The following is a 14,232-nucleotide window of genomic DNA, read 5'->3' as shown; positions in this document are numbered from 1 at the left end:
CATTGACACGCATCATTTTGAATCATTATTCTGTTAGTGCATGTCTTGTTTTATCAAACAGACTATATGAACTCCTTCAGGCCAGGCACCCATTGGGCTCATCCTGGATTACTTTTGTGTTTCCCTCAGATCCTTGCACAGTGCTTTGCAGACAGAAAGGGCCTCAGAGGAGAGAATGTCTCATGCCTTACACTTCTTGGTGTACTCCATGGTACCTACCTAGGACATGGCATGAGGGATCATCTATTGCTGACGATAAGTTTTATGTTTCAAAAACATTGCCTATTGGGAGGTAGCACAGTGATGTCGAAAGGGTGGCCTTTGAAGTCAGAGGACCTGGGTCCAATTCCAAGCTCTGTGACCTCTCTGGGTGAGGGAGTTTGCTTGGGTCATGTGGTCCTTTCCAGCTCTAAGTCTGGGATTCTGTGATGATATGACATATGATGTACATATAAAAGCAATCACTCCTCACCTCTAAGGCACCCCCTTCAACCCTGGCACACCTTCATCTTCCTCTTCCCCATCTCCCCACAGACATCTTGGACTTCACCCCTGGGGTCTAGCAGATGAGCTTTTGTCTCATCTCACTGCCTCTACCTTCCTAACCTCCACACCATACCTCCCTGCTCCCAAAGGTCACCTAGGTATGTTGACTTCTCTCATTAAAACAGAAGTTTGGAGGCAGCTAGGTGGCGCAGTGCACTGGCCCTGGATTCAGGAGGACCTGAGTTCAAATATGACCTCAGACACTTGACACTTACTAGCTGTGTGACCCTGGGCAAGTCACTTAACCCTCATTGCCACACAAAAACCAAAACAACCAAAAAAAACCCCAAAACAAAACAAAAAACAGAAGTTTCCTGAAGGCAGATACTGTCTTATTTGCTTATATTGGTATCCCTAGTGCCTCTCCCAAAGCAGGACACAGATGAATTATTATCTATCACCTGTCTATTCTCTCTCTCTCTCTTTCTCTCTCTCTTTCTTGTTCTTGCTCTCTTGCTCTCTCGCTCTCATTTTCTGTCTCTCTTCTCTCTCACCTATCTATCTAATCTATCTATCTACCTATCTATCTATGTCATCTCATACGATTCAGAGCTGGAAGAGCCCTTAAAGGTCAACTATTTCTAGACGAACATGTTTTTATATGAACAGTCTCTCACCCAGTGAGGTTAAGCTCCTTGCCCAAGGTCATACAGTTAGAGAAGCCGAATGGAATCCAGCGCCCCTGGGTACAAATCATCCTTATATTCATAGAGTATGTGAGCTGGGAGGCCCCTCAGAGATCATCTAGTGTGAGATGAGGAAACTGAGACCCAGAGAAATGAATTGATTTGCCCAAAGTTGTAGTGCTGGTCAGTAGAAAAACTGGAATGAGGGGTCATGTAATCACAATTGCCTATAATCCCTTTGTGGGGATGAGGACATGCCTGCCACGCATCTTCCACTGATGGTGACATTGGCTCCCTCCTCACTGGAGGTCTTTGATGATCATTTGTTGGTATCTTGTAGAGAGCACTTCTCTGCAGGCTGAGATTAGACCAGTGACCTGGGAAGGCCATTTCAACCCAGAGATTCTATGATCTTATGACCTTACAATTAGGAGTCTGCCTCCAGGCTCTCCTTCATTTCCCTGCCTGGAGCTGGTCCAGCCTTATCCTCTCCTGATTGTCCATTATCATTACTATGTCTGACTGTGAGATGTTCATGTCTTCTGCAATATCAATTCAGTTCGTATTTCTGAAATAAAATACCTTGGCTATGCACACAGATTCCCTTCATTATTTTTTTTTAATTAAAAACATTTTTGGGGGGCAGCTAGGTGGCGCAGTGGATAGAGCACCGGCCCTGGAGTCAGGAGGACCTGAGTTCAAATCTGACCTCAGACCCTTAACACTTACTAGCTGTGTGACCCTGGGCAAGTCACTTAACCCCAATTGCCTCACTAAAAACAAAACAAAACAAAATAAAAACATTTTTTTTATTCCCTTCATTGTTAATTTACCCTCATAGGTATTCAACACTTGTTGATGGATTGTATGTGTAGAAAGATGGCCCTGGAGTATGCTGGCACTGGACAATCACAGTTTGGCATTCACAGGGTGGCCTTGGAGAAGAATCCAGCCCTGAAATGAAACAGTTTTCTCACTCTAAACAGCAGTGAGAGTGTGGAGAGAGACTCTTCCTGTCTTATGGATTCCTGAGACCATAAAAAAAATCTGTATTAAAAAAACAAACATGTGTATATACACATGTGTGTATATATACACACAAACACATGCATATATACATACACATACACATATGTGTGTACATATATATATGTGTATATATATGTATATATATGTATATGTATATGTATATATATATATATATATATATATATATATATATATATATATATATATATATATATATATATATATGTACACACACATATACATAGATAGATCTGGTCCTCACAGTAGCAGTAGCAGGCCTAACCTCTAGAAGAAACCTGGTCTAATACGGAGAGCTCAGGAATACTGGCAGCTTAGTAGCTACTTGGTTCCTCTTATGTAGTTAGAAGCAGTATTCCTGGTGGTATGTGATCGTTACCATAACTGGTAACGATGCCTTCTCATATCTCCCCAGTTTAGTGTTTTCTTCCTTTTCCCCTATTTTCTCTGCCTGTCCCCCATTAGAAGGTAAGTTATTTGAGGGCAGAGACTTAAAAAAAAATTTATTCTTTCTTTCTCTATACAGCCCAAAGAGTAGGGACTGAGAGTCAATGGGATGTGATGGACCAAGCTGGCCTCTGAGCCAGGAAGGGCAGGATTCAGGGGCTACCCCTGACACATACTGGCTGTGTTGATCCTGCCTTCCCTATGGTAGACCCTTTATAAATGCTTGTTGGATTGGGTCTTTATAGGCTAGGGTTCTGATCATTTAGACCACCCTGTTCATTAGAATGATGCAATTTTGCAAAATAAATTCATACAGAATATTCCAACTGTTGACATACTCCTACTGAAACATGCAATTGCTTGCACTGCCTCATTTCTTCATCTAGTGGCAAAGTTTAAAGGGTAGGTCTGGGGGGGGGAAAGGCAAAAACAGCTTCTGTAGTCTATTAACTGCAAAACAAACAGATCTCATTGAAGGGAGAGAGGTTCGTCGTGCAATGCAAGGGCTTGTTGGAAGTATGAACATTTCTCCCTCCACGATGTCCACAGCCTTCTTATCTGGTTTTCCCCCTTGAGTGCCCCCACTATTGTCCTTTTCCCCACAACTATGCCTGCCCTTGTAGAGTTGTGGGAGTATTGTACATTGTTCAGCATCTTGAGGAAGGAAATAGGTCATACCAGCCCCCAAAGTCATGACAATTACGTGAACAAACAAGTGGAAACCTCGCCAATATGTACCGAAATATTCAAGAGATGCTTATTCATTAAGGGCTAAAAGGTTTGTTAGTGAGGCAGGGTGATCTAGTACTTGGAGTGCCAGACCTAGAGTCAGGAAGGCCCGGGCTTGAATCTCAACTCGGAGGCTTTCGAGTTCAACGCTTGGGCAAGTCATCAGATCTTTCTGAGCTTCAGTTTCCTAATGGGTAAAATGGGGCTAATCCTAGCAGCTGCCTTGCAGGGGTGTTGTGAAGATGCCACAGGATCATGCCAGTCAAGTGCTCTGCAAACTTAAAGTGCTATGTAAATGCTGGTTATTATTATTAAAATATGATATACCCCTTAGCAACCAATGGAAGCAAGGAAATTGGCTAATATGATGTCATGTCTGCTCATCTTCTTATGGGGGAAGGCAAGGACAGTCAGGTTTACAGGCACTAAAATACAAATGTCTAAAAACCAAGTGGCGGAAGGTAGTTCCAGTTTAAAACTGCTCTCAGTTTTGGAGGACATTCAGCATTTGTTTACATTTCCATTCCCCCTCCACTAACTTCAGGATTCCCAAAGTCTCAGTTTGGTAAACCCAGAGATAAATAAAAAATACTCCTACAACACACACAACAAAAGCTTATCTAGATTTTGCTTGATTCTTTTGATAGGTCTTCCTTCCATGCTGCCTTTAAGGGAGGTAATGTGGTAGAAGGGTTAGGGCTTGGAGCTGGGAAGACCTCAGTTCCAATTCTACTTCTGATGCTCACTAACCGTGAGATTGTGGGTAAGTCACTAAACCTGAGCCTTAGTCTTCCCATCTATAAGATGGGAATCAGAAAACGTGCCTCCCAGAGCTGTTCAGAGGCTCAAATGAAATGGTACACAAAAAGAGCCTTTCGGTACGATACAAAGTCAGTTATTTACCATCTTATCTTCCACAGAGAGATCAGCCAGAAATAGTCTCAGGACCAATTATTTATGTTGAGTGTTCTGTGAAAAACAGAACAGGTTTGGAGAAAATGGTTGTTTGTTTTGTTTTGGTAATTGTATGAAAGTATGGAGATATGGGCTCTCCTCTTCTGTAGATGCACTGAAAGCATCTCTGGAATGACCCAAGTGGTAGACAGGAGATGGACTTCTTCCTGTTCTCAAACTGGGTTAGTTACTTCTGCTGAGTCTCAATATTTGGAAAGCTTTTCCTCTGACATTTGCTGGATGTCATTGCTGTTGTTACTGCTTTTCTTCTTATTCTATTGCTACTATCATTCCACAGAGCATTGAGAGCCTCTCTATAAAAGTCTAGAAATTAGGGGCAGCTAGGTGGTGCAGTGAATAAAGCACTGGCCCTGGATTCAAGAGGACCTGAGTTCAAATCTGGCTTCGGACACAAGACACTAGCTATGTGACCCTGGGCAAGTCACTTAACCTTCCTCGTCCTGCCAAAAAAAAAAAAAGTCTATAAATTAAAATGGAATCTCCTTGAGAAGGACTGTCTTCTGCCTTTTTTATTTGTTTGGTTTTTGGTTTTTTACATCCCCAGCACTTAGCACAGTACCTGACACATAGTGGGGGCTTAATTAATACTGAGAAGTGATTGTTTTTCTATTATATTAATAACCAATTATAAAATTAGGATGGAGGCTTTTCCTTTCTGTTTTCTCATCCAGGGACCCATCCCTGTAGGTCGTTCAGCCAATCTCTGAAGGGCAAGGCTGATAGATGAGATTGGCCTAATCCTCAGGATACATGCTCTGTGATCTTGGCCAGACCTCACCCAACTAGGAGCCCTTATTTTTGTTTATAGTATAAACAAAATCTAATTTAGGTGAATTCCAGCCCTGAAGCATTAAAGCCCATGTCCTTGGGCTTCTCCATTGGAGTCCAGGGGAACCCAGCTTATGAAGCAGAAAAACAACCAGAGTGGTCTGGGTAGAGATGGATTTCTTTGTCCAGATTGCTGGAGGCAGCTGAGTCTCATGATCAAGCCATGTTCTCAGCAGGAGAAGCTGAAGACTTTTAGCCTACCTCCTCATTAATATGTCCACCCCCTCATTAATTGTTCATCACTCAAGGTTGATTTTCACTTGTCAGGGGCACCTCGTTTTCCAAAGATATTTAAGCATTCGGTGCTTTGGTTATCAAGAGAAACCAATGGTCATCAATTTATTATTAACTAGCTTAATTAATAAATTGACCATTCATTACCTAGAAACTGTCTTTTGGGATTTTCATTTGTCATAATACTATGTGACTGGTAGATCATTTCTACAGTTTAAGCTTAATAGTGGTAATAAACCACTCCTTATAACTAATGCTCTAGTCACTAGAAATGATCTAGTAAGCCAACTAGCATTTGGGGTTTTCTTGGCAAAGATGCTGGAGTGCTTTGCCATTTCTTTTTCCAGCTCATTTTTACAGATGATGAAATTGAGGTAAACAAGGTTATGTGACTTGTTCAGGGTTAAGTGACTTGTCACACAGCCGGTGTCTGAGCCTAGATTTGAACTCAAGAAGATGAGTCTTCCTGACTGCAAGCCAGCACTTTATCCACTGTGCCAACTAGCTGTCTTATACCCCCCCCCACAGCTAGCCACCTTATGTGTATATATGTATGTGTATATGTGATATGCATACATACATATATACAGCAGCTGGGTAACATTCTCTCTCTCTCTCTCTCTCTCTCTCTCTCTCTCTCTCTTTCTCCAGTGGCTCACAGAGTGTTGGGCCTGGAGCCAGGAAGACTCATCTCCCTGAGTTCAAATCTGGTCTCAGACGCTTAATAACTAACTGTGTGACCCTGGGCGAGTCACTTCACCCTGTTTGCCTCAGTTTCCTTATCTGTCAAATGAGCTGGAGAAGGAACTGGCAAAGCCCTCCCATATCTCTGCCAAGAAAACCCCAGATGGAGTCACAAAGGATGTGACATGAGTGAAAATGGCTAAACAACAATACACACATATATAGAGATACATATGAATGGATGTATAGGTGTAGATATCACATCACTGAAATATATTGTAAATTATTGTGTGTGTGTAGGTACATATACATACACACATATATGGAACTTCCCAAAAATCTTAGCGTAGTTTTAAGATTATTTAAGTTATTCAAGCTTAAAACTGCATTAAGGGGGCAGCTAGGTGGCACAGTGAATAGAGTACCCGCCCTGGATTCAGGAGGACCTGAGTTCAAATCTGGCCTCAGACACTTAACACTTACTAGCTGTGTGACCCTGGGCAAGTCACTTAACCCCAATTGCCTCACCAAAAAACCCCCAAAAAACAAACAAAAACACTGCATTAAGACTGTTGGAAAACTCTATGTGTGTATGTGTGCACTTATATACACATATGTACTTATTTGTCAATTTGACCATTATAGTATTCAGGTAATGTGGCCATATAGTTATAGATTTAGATCTAAAAGGCTGCCTAGAAGCCCTCATTTATTATCATTACTACCAATAATAGCGGGGAGCACTTATGTGGCAGTTTAAGCCTGGCAAAGTGTGCTTTCCATATTTTAATTCGTTTGATTTCACAAATAAAAAACCTGAGACTCGGAGAGGTCAGTGATTTTTTTCAGTGATTTCCTTGGACAGCAGGTGTCAGTGTCAGCATTTCTATAATCCCAGCTCTCCTGGCCCTAGGTTTGGCACGCTCTGGTCATTTTCTTTTACTGATTTTTTAGTGAGGCAGTTGGGGTTAAATGACTTGCCCAGGGTCACACAGCTAGTTAAGTGTCAAGTGTCTGAGGCCAGATTTGAACTCAGGTCTTCCTGACTCCAGGGCAGGTACTCTATCCACTGCACCACCTAGCTGCCCCTAAAAGGAACATTTTCATTCATTCATTCATTCATTCATTCATTCATTCATTTATTTGTTTGTTTATTTGTTTGTTTATTTATTTATTTATTATTGTTATTATTATTTTGGTGAGGCAATTGGGGTTAAGTGACTTGCCCAGGGTCACACAGCTAGTTAAGTGTCAAGTGTCTGAGGTCAGATTTGAACTCAGGTCTTCCTGACTCCAGGTCCGGTGCTCTATCCACTGTGCCACCTAGCTGCCCCTCTTTTACTGATTTTTAAATTCTGAACATAAACATGATCATTTCTCTATACATTGTGGGACAGGAGAGGATTACACATGAAACTGTGAATCTCTGTTTTATGCAGCTGCTTTTCTGTTTAAGTATATTATAAATCCAACACATAACTTTCAAAGCTGTCCTGCTTATCTGTGATTCCTTCTGGCTTTCCTTCTGTTCTCTTTTCATTAAAAAACTTTTTTTGTTGTTGTTAGCTCCCTATCCTCTAGGGCATACAGCTTTTGGTTCACACGGTTAAAAAAAAAAAATAGCAGTCTATTTGAATCAAAGTGATCAAGGGTTAAGCCACCATATTCACTAGGAGAAGGTTTCTAATGCAACTTCAATATTGTTAAATGACAGGTTACCTTTGCAGAAACAGGTGTCTAGGATAATAATCAGCCTCCTGAAATTGGCTGACAATGGAAGTGAATATACCTCTCCTTCATTTCCTTTCTGAAACTGTTAATGAGTTCCTCCTCCTCCCCCTCAGCTGCATTTTAATAATAAAAACCAAATACCGTCTTCATTAATATGCAGAATATATATTTACATAATATAATCACAGGGAGTTCAAAGTCTTTATAAATAAAATCTAATATATCTTCATGAATGTGCAACGTCAAAAAATACCGTTCCTATTTTATAGATGATGTGACTCGATCTCACTATTTATTTATGTAGGGAGCAAAGGCAATGAATGTCAGCCACGCATCGAGAATGATAAACAAAGGATGGTCAGCTTAAATGTCAAAGGACAGGGGAATGTTCGGTGATTTGACTAGCGAGGGATTACCGGGAATTGTAGAGGGTAAAGAGTTGGGGGGTTGACATTGGCCACCAGTAGAGGGAGTACAAATTATGGATCCATCGGAGTAAGAAAGTGGGGCTAAGGGGAAAAAAAAGGAGCCTTAACACAGTTTACTCTCCTGTTAGCTGACTCAGGACCCACAGAGTGGTGCTGCAGCAGAATATTCAGTTCCTCAAAGGAACCACAAGAGCAGAAAACAGACAAGGATTTCCAGGCAAATGCAGGCTGCCATATTGTCCTCTAGGAAGTGGAGGACATCAGGGTGAGTATGAGGTGTCACTGACAACACTCTGGTGATTTCCCTCTGGGAGTCCTGGGCTGGACTTCCAACAAGGCTGATATTCTAAGTGTTTGTACAAACTAGCTCAACACCCCGTGCAAGCCCTATTGGAAAACAAACCAACTTTCCAACCTCTGACAAGGTCTCTTAAGATGGCCTCATGGCTGAGATGAATAGATATGACTGGATCCAAAGAGTACTGTTTGATGGATTTTTGACTTAAAGGGCTGTCCCTAGTGGTGGGCCACAGGACTCTGTCCTCATACCTGTTCTGTTCAACCTTTTTATTAATATACAGAATAAAGACATAAATGGGCAGTGAGCTTACCAAATTTGAAGATGACAAATTTGGAATGTGAAAAAAATCTTGACAGGTAGGGACAAAATGGACTACAAAAAGTTGAAATTTAATAGGATAAATTTAATAAACATAAAATCATTCCTATTAAAAAACCAACTACATAGAGGATGAAAGAGGTGACTGGACAATTGTCCGAGTGACAAAACCTGGGGCTGGAGAGTACAAACCTCTGCTTTCACAAGCCCTCAGAGCAGTATCAGAACACCAAAGGATAGTACTATACAGACTTTATATGAATCCCTGTGGGGTTAAAGAGAACCATCATGGAATGTTGGGTTTTCCTTGTTTTGGGTACACCTGAATCTTCCCTCCCTTGCCACTTCTGCCTTGTGAAATCCCCAGCTTGCTTTAAAACACAACCTAGATGTCACTTCCCACCTTTTGGGGGGATTCCTTCTGAGTGCCTGGTGCTTTCTCCCTATTTAAATCATTTTGTATTTAATTTTTTCTGTACATTTAGCAACCCCACAATAGAAAGTCAGCTACTAAAATCTAGAGACTTTTGTTCTTGTCTTTGTGTCCCCAGTGCCTTGTAAATAGTAGGTGGTTAATAAATGTTTACTGAACTTATTTGAATTTCACCCATCATCCATTTATGGTGCATCATCTCATTCCTACAGACTCCCTATCTCACTGCCCACAGCCATTATTCTAGCCTTCTTTCTACACTCTCCTTCAGTGTCCATTCCTCTTCTCCTCCATTCCCTGGTGATTAAAGCATATGACTTTAACTCTCCCCTCACTCACTGAGCTGTGAATCTCTGTCAACTCCCCTTCTCCAGGTTAATCATTTATTGACCGCTTACTGTGTGCCAGGCACTATGCTGAAGCATCTATACCTCTCAGTCATCACCAGTCTTCTTTCACTCGTGTCTCAGGCATTTATTAAGCACCAACTTTATGTCAGGTACTGTGCTTAGTGCTGGACTTAAAGAGATACAAATGAAAGTCCCTGCCTTCAAGGAACTTACACTTTACTGGGCAGAAACAACTGGACACATACTTGTGTGTACAAAATAAAGATGGAGGGAGGTACAAGCACTAGCAGCCCCCCAGAGAGACCCCAGAAGGTCTGTGAAGAAGTTGGTCCTTGAGCTGATCTTTTGGGGGCAGCGAGGGCTTTGGACAGGTGGAGTTGAGAAGGCAGCACATTCCAGATATGGGGGACAATCAGGCCTGAGGCATTAAAGGATTGTTGTTGGGTACTTCCTTATGAGGACAGTCCCTTTACCAAAGCAACCTGGGAGGGTCACAGCCAGACTGTGAGGAAGAGCAAGAAAGCCCCTTTGACTAGATGGCAGAGTCTGTGAGAGAAAAGGAGGCTGGAGTTAGGCTCTGAAGGCTTTTATTTTGTTTATTTTATTTTATTTTTTTGTAGGGCAATGAGGGTTAAAGTGACTTGCCTGGGGTCACACAGCTAGTGTCCAGTGTCTGAGGCTGGATTTGAAATCGGGTCCTCCTGAATACAGGGCCGGTGCTTTATCCACTGCCCTCTGAAGGCTTTTAAATTCCAGAGAGAGGAGTCTGTACTTTATTCTGAGCTGTAGGACCTTATGAGAAGGGGAGCTGCAACTGAACTTCAGGAATGTTGCTTTGGTAGAGGACGGATTAGAGAGGGGAGAGGTTGGATGTGGGGAAATCAGGAAGTCCAGGGAACGGTCCAGGTAAGATGTGACATGTATCTGGACCAGCAGGGTGGTCCTGGGACTGTTGGGAAGTGGATGGATGTGAGAGACATTGTGGGAGTGGAATCAACACAACCTGGCAACTGATTGGCTAAGAGGGATGAGAAAGAGTGAGGTAAGGATGATGCCAAGGTTTCAAGTCTATAGGAAGAATGGTAGGGCTCTGGACAAGCACAGGGAAGTGTGGGAAAGGGGTAAGCATAGGGGGAGAGGAGGTAAGGAGTTGTTTGAAGACCTCTCTTCTTTATGAAGACTAATCTCTCCACCTATGCCCTGGATCCCATCTCCTTGCACCTCCTCCAGGAGCCAAGGCCAGCTCTCATCCCATGAAGATACTTGGTTCATCTTTGATTTTTCAGTGGCTGCTGGCTTTCTCTCATTTTCCACCCATAAACATGCTCCTGGGACCCCAATCCATAAAGAGCCCTCCCATAAAGCTTTAATTCAACAAACATCCTATAAATGCCCACGACACCCTTCAGCCCCATCCAACTACCAGCCCATCTCTCTTGTTTTGCTTGTTGACTAATCCTTGTCCCCTTTGTGCTTAAACTTCCTGAAAATGTTGTTTCACTTACTTCCTCCACTTCCCCCCCATCCACCTTCTCTTTTGTTCTTTAACATCGAGCCTCTGTCCCCACTCCTCTACTGCACTTGGCCCCTCTAAAGTTACCAACTGCCAAGCTGTTTATAGCTTCTTTTGGTTCCTATTCTCACCCCTACTCTCCAGAGACTCTTTCCCTCCTTGGCTTCAGGGACCTCACCTTCTCCTGGTTCTCTTCCGACTCTGCCAACCATCACTTGGGTCTCCCTTGTTGGCTCCTCATGCTCGTCTTGACGTGAATGGTGAGTGGAAAACAGTAGACGAGAAGCACACTAGTGGAGGTGCCCAAGCCCCTCACCACCTTCCTACCTTTCCAGTCAGCAGAGACCTCTCTCCACATGCTCTGTGATCCAGCTCTTCTGGTCTACTGGACATTCCTTAAGCTTCAGCACCAACATTCATCCCTTTGCTGTAAAACCTGGGTATTCTAATCTCTCTTCTCTTTCTTGTAGTCAATTACAGTCACCAATCTATTGATTATATCTCCATAGTATCTCTTACATCCTTCCATTCACTATTCCCACTGTCACTACTCTGATACAAACCCTCACTACTACTCAATCTGTACTAGGGCAACAGATTTTCTGACTTCCATTCTTGCTCCCTTCAAATCGATCATTCACATGATTTTCTGATCCATCTTTTTACAGAGGACGTGCCCAGGAAGAGCCTAGAGAGGTCCTCCTGAAGCCCTCCCATGTTTGCTTAATGAAGTGATAGAATCCCCTTGGTCCTGGGTATGCTCCTTTCTCCTTTAACTCTATATCAATGATGACTGCTTGAGTCATGGCTAATCATAAACCTGAGCTATGCCCTTAGACCTGGCCTTTAAAAGGATGACTAGAGGGCCAAAGACAAAGAAAGAGTGAGAGCTGAGATGACCACAGAGAAGCTGATCAGATGAATGAGTGAATGAGTGAATGAATGAATGAATGAATGTACGTCCTAAGTGCTGGTGATGCAAATGGAAAAATAAGCAACATGGTTTTCAAGAAACTCACATTCTAATGGGAGAGACAACCTTGGGAAGGTTTCCGCTGTAAGTCAGAAGAATCCTAGGGTCCTTAGGAGGCAGTGACAAAACAGGCACTACCTCTTCTTTAATGTAATTTCTATCGATAAGATCCTATCAGTTTCTGATGCTGACCATCTGATAGTGCCAAGGACTTTAGTGGTAAGAACCGTTTTTTCCAGGCTGTCAGTAGTTGTGGCTGCAGCACCCACAGTAGTAGCTGCCAGGCTGTGTGGCTCTCTGGGGACTGCTGCCTAGGCTCTAGCTTCTTTGAGGGAAGTCTTTACAGTACCATGATATCTCCAAGGAACCATGTGCATCTAGGAACCACACAAGCCCACAAAGAGGGAGAAGGACATGGCCCCAGAGATACCCAGTGGTGGAGCAGGCAAGAGTTAGTGGGACACGCCTGGAATTGAAGGACATGCATTGGCAGCAGCTGAATGAAGGTCATGGCATGACAGGGGAACTTTTTGAGAATCAAGAGAATTTCTGTACCAAAAAAGAACCTTGGAGCAACAAGGGACAGACAGGGGATGTGAGAAAATAGGTCCCTTAATGCACTGCTGGCAGAACAATGAGCTGGTCCAACCATTCTGATGAGCAATTGGGAAACATGCCCCAAAAGCCATTTAACTATGCATACTTTGACCCAATCATACCACCATAAGGTTTATATCCCAAAGAGACCAAAAAAAGAGGAAAAGGACCCATATATACAAAAATATTTATAACAATTCTTTTTGTGGTGGTAAAGAATTGAAAATTAAAGGGGTACCCAACAAATGGGAAATAGCTAAACAAGTTATGGTACATGAATGTGATAGAATACTATTGATGAAGGGGATAGTTTCAGAGAAACCTGGGAAGCCCTGTATGAACTGATGCAGAGCGAAGTGAACAGAACCAAGAGAACAATTTATACAATTGCAGCCACTTTGAAAAAACTTGAGAACTCTAATCAACAGAATGGCCAATCCTAGTAGGAATCACTGAAGGGTTTTGAGCAAAGGACTGGCATGGCCAGAATCCATGAAACCTGTGGTGGAAAGCACGTTTCTTCATGAGTCCTCTGGAATTAGGATTGGTCATTCTGTTGATCAGAGTTGGTCTGGGTATGAATCCAATCTCAGTTACATGGGCTAGCTGTGTGATTCTGGGAGAGTCACTCAATAGTTCTGGGCCTTAGTTTCCTCATCTGTAAAATGGGGCTGGACTTGATGACCACTGAGATTCTCCTAGCTCTAGGGTCGTAGGAACCTGTCCATATTTGGATTAAGTCCCAGTAAGTCTGGAGTGGTAGATCACCCCTAGTGTTTAAGGCCAAGCACTACTGACCTGTCTTGCTTAGCCAGAAAGCATGAGCGCTAGCAACCCTTGGGAGCTGCTGTGCAAAGACAGCTCATCTCTGAAAGGAAAGAGGAAGAATGAAAGCAAAATCCTAGTGGTGGAAGACCACCTCTCTCTCTGTGCGTTATCTCAGCCAGCCAGGAGCCAGGCAGCTCTGGATCAGCATCAAGTCTGATTAAGATCAAGACTCAGAATGCGGGGTACTCAAAATAGTGTCAGCCTTGGCCGGAGACAAGAAGTCTAGGATGACACAAACAGGATATGATGGACGCTGAAGTGGGGAAGACCCAGGTTCAAATCCAGATTTGGACACTTTTACTAGCCATTTGACTTCCAGCAAATCACTTATTCTCTCTGAGCCTCAGTTTCCATATTTTTTTTTTTGCAGGGCTATGGGGGTTAAGTGACTTGCCCAGGGTCACACAGCTAGTAAGTGTCAAGTATCTGAGGCCAGATTTGAACTCAGGTACTCCTGAATCCAGGGCCGGTGCTTTATCCACTGCGCCACCTAGCTGCCCCCTCAGTTTCCATATTTGTAAACCAGGTTGGCACCTTCTCTGCAACTTGTTGTTTTGGACAGTTGCCTGGAACCCTGAGAGATTATAGGATTGTCCAGAGTCAGATGGGTCATATCAGACCCAGGTCTTCCTGGCTTTGAGGCC

Source organism: Dromiciops gliroides, chromosome 4 (assembly GCF_019393635.1).
Source record: "Dromiciops gliroides isolate mDroGli1 chromosome 4, mDroGli1.pri, whole genome shotgun sequence".
NCBI classification, from domain to species: Eukaryota; Metazoa; Chordata; class Mammalia; order Microbiotheria; family Microbiotheriidae; genus Dromiciops; species Dromiciops gliroides.
Note: the sequence above shows the minus strand (reverse complement) of the source record.